The following is an 8,750-nucleotide window of genomic DNA, read 5'->3' on the forward strand; positions in this document are numbered from 1 at the left end:
TATCTGGCTGCGTTACTGTGTGATTAGGAGGGGGCGGACACTGCACAGCATCAAAATAAACTGCAGAAAGTTGTGAACTCAGTCAGCTCCATCACGGGCACTAGTCTCCCCAGAATCCAGGCATCTTCAAAGCGTGACGGCTCTAAAAGACGACATCCATCAGTAAGGACCCCCATCATACAGGACATGTCCAGGGAGGAAGTACAGGAGCCTGGAGGCACACACTCAACGATTCAGGAATAGCTTCTTCCCTTCTGCCATCAGATTTCTGAATGGACATTGAACCCATCAACACTACCTCACTGCTTTTAGTTTTCTCCTTTCGCATTATTTATTTAATATAACTATTTACTATATAACTATTTGTTTTAATTATTACGTACTGCTAACGCGTAACAATACATTTCACGACATATGCCTGTGATATTAAACCTCATTCTGATCTCTCTCTCTGCGCGGGTGCCTGCTTCTGTCTTTAACTGCCAACTACCACGTCTCTCTTTCTCTCACCCCAACCCCATCTCTTCTGTACATCCCTACCATTGTGCGTTATTTTCCAGACTCTGTGAGTCTGACTTAATTAGTCTCTCTGTAACTAGTTCTGAGTTTGTATCTGCCTGCACGGTGAACTCACCTGGGGACGTTCCTTTGTCCATGTTAAGTTGTTTCCCTCCCGATGCCTCACTTGATGAGCTCCCTCCTACAGACAACTAGGAACACACTGAAAAAGGTGTTCCTACTCCCGGTCGGAGAATGGCACCTTGCCCGGTGACGTACCAGGTCATTGTCAGCCCTCCTTCCGGAAATACTGCTTGATAATGGCAGGCGGAGAGAGGAAGAGGAGGCATTCCTGTCAATTCTCCAGCTCCAGGGAAAGGCAGCTACGCACGGAATTGCGCGTGCGTAGTGTCCCTTTGCCGGCGTACACAGTAATTTCCATCTGTGGTACTCTGGGTATTGTAGTCAAGACTTTGCAGCTTTGGTGGGAGGATTCAGAGACCTTGTAGAAAAGAACGTTTGGCATGGAGGCAGCAGTTTTAAGTGCTCACTTACTCAAAGCAGAAGTGGTATATACGTAGCAACACACATAAAAATGGTATATACGTACTTTGATAATAAATTTATTTCAAATCTTTGCAACTTTGAAGTAATACACAACAGTTACCACTGACAACCTTGTGCTAATAACTCAATAATCGGGATTGTAGGTTGTAGGTTTTCAGTACACGAATGCAAAGGAGAACGAAAATGGTTGTTACTTCTGATTCGATGCAACAGCAAAAAGCACAATAAAGAACACCATCAAAACAAAACAAAACAGAAGATATAAGTATCAAAACAATCCTATAACACACGATATGCAATTAAGTGTTAAATACATACAATCATTGTACGTACATAAGTGACGGTAGGTGATATGGGTTAACCTCTGGAGATGTTGATGGCTGACGATTTGGAATTCCCACAGCGAGAGGTGCCTTAACCAATTTCCCCCGGGATCAATAAAGTATGACTATGACTAATACAGACCCACAGGAATTCATTCCTATACCAGTCTAATAAGAATGGTGTTAATTTGAACATGCTCATATTCAGGAAAAAACAGGAAATATCCGTGTAATCCTTAACTCGAATATTTGAAAAGATTAGAATATATATATATATATACACACACACACACATACATACATACACACACGTTTGTATAACCGGTTTTAAGGTCCTCCGAAAGAGATCATTTAGAAAGTTCCATCAAATCCGCTATTATACACACCTTACCCACTCACGTTTATACAGCATCACTCCCTTGGACTGGAACTTCTGGAACGAAGATGTTCCGTCCGGGGGCCAGAGAGAAAGAACCATTCTGCGGTGTCGCCCTCTTCTGAATAAACCTCAGCGTCAACTTCTCATCTTCCCTCCGAGGAGCTGCCGTCGTACAGCTACTAGTTTCGACTGAACAGGGCCCGGGAGACACTTTCTTTTTATTGAGCCAAACCCCTTAAAACATTCGTCACACAGTTTCCTGACATATTACTCGGAGCACTGGTTTACAGGGGTGTCCCAGATCAGCATCTCCGAAGACCTATCCCGTGCCCGACAGAGTGGTCAATTACATGGAAGGCAAGCCACCAGCAATATTTCATTCTGAGTCTGAGAAAACTTGATATGTCACCAAAGACTCCAGCAAATATTTACAGATACACCGCAGAGAGCATTTTACCTGGTTGCATCACCGTCTGGTGTGGAGCGACCATTGCACAGGGCTGGAAAAATCTGCAGAGAGTTGCATGCAAAACCAGCTCTATCGTGGACACTAGCTTCCCACCATCGAGGACTTTCTCAAGAGGCGGCATCCATCATTTTAATATCCCCATCGCCCCGTGCGTACACTCCTCTTACTAACATCAGGAAGGAGGCACAGGAGACCGAGGCACACACTCCGGAACCCCTCCGCCATCAGATTCCTGAACGGACAATGAATCCCAGCCCATGAACACCGCCTCACAATGTTTGCTCGCTTTTTACACTACCTATTTAATTTATATCTTATATACTGATTGTTGCAATTTGTTATATATTACACTCTAATATTGCCGCAAAAGAACAAATTTCACGCCATATGTCAGTGACATGAAACCTGTTTCCGATTCCGGGTCTATCAGCCAGTCAATGAATGTGTGTTCTCTCCCTTCCCTGTGTTTAAGAGCTTGCCCCTCCTTCGATCAGTGTCTGTGTCTTTCTGAGACTGCCTAGTTCTGGGGCTATTTGATTAGTGTGTCATCAAGTATTCCGGTTTAAGAGCGTGTCTCTGTATGAATATCGCTGGCTCCACAATGTTAACATCTATTTTCACATGCCTGCTTCTGTGCATCTTCTCAAAACTGACTGAAAGTTCTGGAATCTGTGGCAATGTCCTGCTCTCCACAGGCAGCACATCACATTATTTCCTGCATTTTATGCTTGTGGTTTCGGATTTCCAGAACGTGACCCGTATTTTTGGCGACCTCCGTTCCTCACAGTGTGCTGCCTGCATGCTCTGTTTGCGCCTTTCACTATTCCCAGGGAGCTCCTGCCTCGTTCTGTATGTGTGCCTGCATCTGTATCTCATTATTCCTCTTTCCCGGTTTATTTTCTCTCTCTTCTCTGTCTTTGACTCTCTCACCACTCTCACGGAGTTCCTGCCTCTCCCTCTGTGAGCGTTTCTGCCTCTGGCTCTCACTGTCCTCTGGCTCTCACTGTCCTTCTCTTCTTCTCCATGTCTTTCAATTTCTCTTTATGTGTTGGCCTTCAGGGACTCGAACCGAGGTACAGCCCACAGAGCGAAAACCACTGTCAGACACAAAGGCCGGGACACCCACATGAGGCAGAGTCAGAAAAAGACACAGAAGTAGGCACTGACTTCTGTGAGGCTCGGTACGTCTCTGATTTCGCGTTCATTTGTCTCCCTATGTGTCTGGCGCTGTATTTGTATCTGCGTGCCTCCTAATGCCCGGTGCCATTACCTGCTAAAAAGCTCCCTGCTCCTGTTAAGTTGTATCCTTCCTTTTGCCTAGGTGATATGGCCCTTTCGACAGACAATTTAGAGCTCAACCACACCATTGTCCAACACACCGCCGCTCTCAGGGAACGCAGCCACTGGGCACAGTGACGGCAGATTGGGGATAAAGAAGGAGCGTGTGAGTTCAGAGGCAAATGGGATATACTTCATCATTCTCCAGTTTCAGGAGTCGAGGTTGCGCAAGGAGCTCGGCAAGACCCCACGCCTTTGACCACTATTTGCGCAGACGCATTATGGGAATTGTAGTCAAGTGGATGTTGGCTTGCAAGAAGGAGATCCTTGGAGTTGGAGACAGGAATGTCACATACTGAGGCCGCAGTAGCTTACAGATCCCAAACCTCATCACAGTCCATGACAAATAGACGATAGCCACTATAAACAATGTGGAAGTCAAATAAAAAACAAAAGAAAAACTTGCGACAATGGCTCAGATTATTATTCTGTCGGCGCTGGCGAGGCGAACGTAGATGAGATTCATAAAGATGAGATTCCGGCTTCAACATTCCCACAGACCAGTCTCACTCTGCAGAAGGAATACTCAGTGATGTCCCAGTGCTGTCTCTCCGACGTACATTACACTCTCAGTCCCTCCCTTCTGCCAGTGCAGTATCATCCCCAACACCATCTCCCTGACAATGCAATACTCCCTTATTACAAATTTCCACACCCCACACCGGATGCTGAGACATTTCCACAGGACGGACATTCTGACAGTAAATGCTGCCTTACTACAGAACGTCTGATATTGCCTCCTTATTGATCTCATAAAATGATGGGATTGATATAAAATTCTCATTTCAAGGTAAAAAGAAATACTCTCAATGATCACTTTATTCGGTAACTCCTGTACCTAATAAAGTGGCCACTGAATGTATATTCTTAGTGTTCTGCTGCTGTAGCCCATCCATTTCAAGGTTCGACCTGTTGTGCATTCAGAGATGTTTTTCTGCACGCCACTGCTGTAACGCGTGGTTATTTAAGCTACTGTAGTGTCCCTGTTAGCTTGAACCATTCCCCTCTGACCTCTCTCATTAACAAAGCGTTTTCCCCTCACCTGCCACTCACTGGATGGTTTTGTTTTGTTTTTCGCACAATTCGCCGTAAACTCCAGAAATTTGTACGTGAAGATCCCAGATCAGCAGTTTCTGAGATGCTCAAACCGCCTTGTCTGGCACCAACAGTTCACAGTCAAAGTCACTTAGATCACATTTTGATGTTTGGTCTGAACAACAACTGAACTTCATGACCATATCTGCATGCTTTTATTGTGTTACTGCCATGTGTTTGGATGATTAGATAAGTGCATTAACGAGTAGTTGTACAGGTGAACTTATGGCAACTTAGTGTACTTGCGTAATCATGAACGCGAATCTTTTTAGAGAAGCTAATACTTTGCTGTCAATAAAATAAACTTTTGTTTATAAACAGTTCCAGTGTCAGATATTTAAGACAATTTAGAATGTTTTCTTTATATCTGTTGCTAATATATACCTTGTTACAACCTCTTCCACAAAAAACTCACAGGATTTAGATTGCAATTTCCGTGCCGATAGTGTCTCATTCATGTGATAGAGAGAGCGAAGCAATCTGCGATATCGTAGCCAAATCACAAGCTAATTCAGAGCCAAACTCACTCCCCTAACCTCCTTCACCCTCCACTCAGCCACAACTCAACCTGTTGTCAATAAGGATCATCCTAAGTGTGAAATAACTCCGCCATGGAACTCCTCAAGCCGGGCTGCGAAAGGAGGAGGGTTTGACATGTGGCTAACAAACCCATCCTGTAAAAATCCAGAGCTACAGAAACGCCAAATGCCGCTCCCTAGGAGAGGAAGGACTTTACAAGATCGGTTACTCTTGGGGACAACCTAAAACACTGGCCCAGGACCGAGGGTTCAGGCAAGCTACCGTCTGCAACTTATGCTCCAGAAAGGTTGATGGGTTTAACTAACGAACTGGAAAATCTCTCGAAGTTCTCTCTACTGGGGTTCCCTCATCCGTTGTTTGGATGCATGCAATCCTGGCCAGTCCCTTTACTTTCTTCTGCATTTTGGGAGAAGATGTAGGACGCGGAGAGTTAGGAACAACTTCTTCTACACTGTTGCCAGGCTTCTGAACTAATCACCTATTTCACACATCTTTCCCGGTGGTGCTGCCCGGCTTTTGGACTCCACCTCTCTCGATTGGTCAATTATCGGCACTTTAGCATTTGTTTTGTTTTGCACTACTTCAGAATGCACCATAATATTTGGACAATTTTGCTCTTTTGCCTTCATTACATTTGTTGTTGTATTTATTATTACAATGCACATTGTTCAATCTGTGAGTTTCATTGTACCCTAGTGCACACGACAATAAACCAATCTCATGTGAAACCTTGAATCGTTTGATTCCCTATAACCCTCTGCATCAACTTCCCGTCTCCTCTCGCTATATATTAAAAGGCGTTCACTTCCTTGAAGCCAGTGTGACCTGTTGGTTTATGAACGAAACCCACGATCTGATGGCGAGGACATCTCTTCCTGCACTGAAGAGAAATATTGTACAAACGTACATTTAGTCCAAGGAGCTGAAATGTCTCCCTTTTCATTCGCTCACAACAATCTTCTCATCTTCTCAGAATCTGTCCCTTAAACCCTTCGTCCTTCTGGTGCAAATGTGACCATTGGAGGGCTATATGGGAGGTACGACTTTGACTGAGCTTAGCGTAGGGAAAAAGACGAACACAACTATTTAGTCTGAAGGGCCTTTACTACGCTGTTCTTTTATATAGGAAAATCTGCCAATAGCCAGGCGGCGGCTTCATCGGCCTTTCGAAGGAAGATTTTAAAAACCTAGAGATGGAGGGAATGCAGAATGTGGTGGAAATGTAGTCCCTGAATTCATTCAAGTGCTGAATGAGCCTCTGAATTTTATTTTTTTTATTTCAAATTTCCAGCATTCGCAGGTTTTTCACTAAACGAAAGATGACTTTGTTTTCGACACAGCACTAGATATCCGCATTTAATTGCTGACCTTGGCCAAAGGAGAAAGAGCTGCATATCTACCGAAGGGGAAAGTGCGCTGAATTGAGAAAGGAATCACTGAGTCGACACGCCGCAAGGACGACGGTAAGAAAATCCGATACGGTGTTTGCGAGCACAACATGATTCAACACGCAGACGGCGCTACGATTGCGCCACGAAGTCAGGCAGCAGGCTTTACATCGTACAACGAACTTTGAAGTTCCTCCGGATCGGGTGAAATAGGAGGAGGCTGTTTATATTTCTCCGACTCGGCTTGCAAAATTCGGTTGCCGATCTACTGTGTTTAAAAAGACTCCTAATCCGCACTGAGAATTGCGCCTTGAGTGTATTATTTCTCAAACCGTTGGCGTCGTCAGCACCAAGTGGTGCAGAGATGTGGACACGTCAGACAGAATCTCACTGAAATCGTGAGAAACGCGTTGAAACCTTTCAACAGCTTCCGTTTCCTCCATCTAACTGAAATGACGTCTTTCCATTCGCTCTTCAACATCATCCACATAGACCGGTCTGTATTTTTCTCCTATCCGGTTTTGTAGAGTTGTCTTTGTAGCATTTCCAACACACTCGTAAGGACCCTAATTCGATTCTGGCCAAGAATAATATTTGACTGGCTCTCCAAATTTCCATGGAAGTGCCTGTACTGGCTGTTCCCATTCATCTTGACAACAACTCCCCGAAGATCTTGCTGCAGAAACATGGGAGTATGCCAGATTAATCTTCTATGCCCACCTCAAAATGGACGAAGGACAGGACCAGTTCATTGCCGCTCATCTGGCATGAAGACAATTACCCCAAACGTGTTCTCGCAGTGGCTGATCTCTAGTCCCACCTACTTTGAACAAGCTGCCTTCTTCCCCCCACCAACTCTCTCTCCCTCTTTCTCTTTCTCTTCCCCCCAGACACTTCTTTCTCCCCGTTTACTAAGTACAAGCCGCCATTGTTGATTTCTGTTTTCGTTCTTTTTTTATTATTTGAGGCGGATTGAAAACTCCGTCTCGAACACACAGAAACGAAGTACCAGGACCGCACGCGGATTGTAAAACGTGGGCTGCAGTTCAAACGCCCGGCCTTGACTCAGCAGAAGCCGCTTTGAATTGCGGCGAGTTTGCCGTTAAAGTTGTTGTCAGCGGTAATAGCCTGCTGGATAGATTTTTTTTATTGATACTGTACCGAGAATGATTTTTAGAGATGTTTGAACCATCAGTCTCGTGTGGAACAGCTGAATAATAATCCAACAATGTGCATTGTACATAGAACTATTCTGTTCTATCCCTGTGGTATAGTCCATCTACTATGTGATGTTTCTGTAGTGTAGTGGTTATCACGTTCGCCTCACACGCGAAAGGTCCCTGGTTCGAAACCAGGCAGAAACAAATTTGTTTTTTTTAAAATCAGTTAACGGCAAAGAGGCACATCGAGATGTTTGTTCAATTTAATGCATCTGCTGATCCTTCCATAACGTACTGCATTTCCTTATCTCCCTCCCATCGTTTCATTAAACACTCGTTAAACATTACCGAATCTCATATTCTTGTGAATATGATAATACCCTTGCGTAAACACGAGAGATTCCACTAATGCTAGAAATTTTGAACAACACATAATAAAAATGCCGGAGGAACTATGGAAGTGAAGCAGTATCTATGGTAGGGAGCAAACAGTTTACGTTTCGGATTGAGACTGTTAATCTACCACCCGAAATGCCAACAGTTTATAGATGCTGTCTGACTCGCCGAGCTCTTCTGCTTCTGAGTGGGACGCCTTTGCGTTCGTTCTGCTGCCCTTATTAATCCCTGTGAACGCAAATGATCCGCGATCATTCAGCATGGTTTGGACCCGTGTTAGAAACTGCTCCAGTTCCGATCTCAGTGTCGGAGTGAGTAGCTTTCACGAGTTCGCCGTCCTTCGCCTGTCTGCCTTGCTTTTCGTAGGTCATTATCGAAGGAAGGATCTCTGCAGAGATGCTGCTGTCGCTCTGAGATTGCAACAAGTTGCCGATCGGGACGTCCTCCTTTCACCATAGCGTCTTCTTTCATGTAACGGCCTCGGGGCCGTCTCTACAGAGCAGGGTTCTGTCCCCACTCACTTTCTGATTGCCCTCTGCGGACGTTTCTAAACTTCTGTATATCACGTAGTCAACGTCTCTATATTCATTGTTCGTT

At 44.7% G+C, this 8,750-nt stretch overlaps 1 non-coding gene across 1 annotated transcript; it reads left to right on the forward strand.

Annotated features, from left to right (window-relative positions):
- Positions 1-7,888: 7,888 nt before the first annotated feature.
- Positions 7,889-7,961, forward strand: trnav-cac (transfer RNA valine (anticodon CAC)). Its single transcript has one exon. It is a non-coding gene; the product is annotated as a tRNA-Val (tRNA).
- Positions 7,962-8,750: the final 789 nt, after the last annotated feature.

The sequence above is a fragment of the Mobula hypostoma genome, chromosome 2 (genome assembly GCF_963921235.1).
Source record: "Mobula hypostoma chromosome 2, sMobHyp1.1, whole genome shotgun sequence".
NCBI classification, from domain to species: Eukaryota; Metazoa; Chordata; class Chondrichthyes; order Myliobatiformes; family Myliobatidae; genus Mobula; species Mobula hypostoma.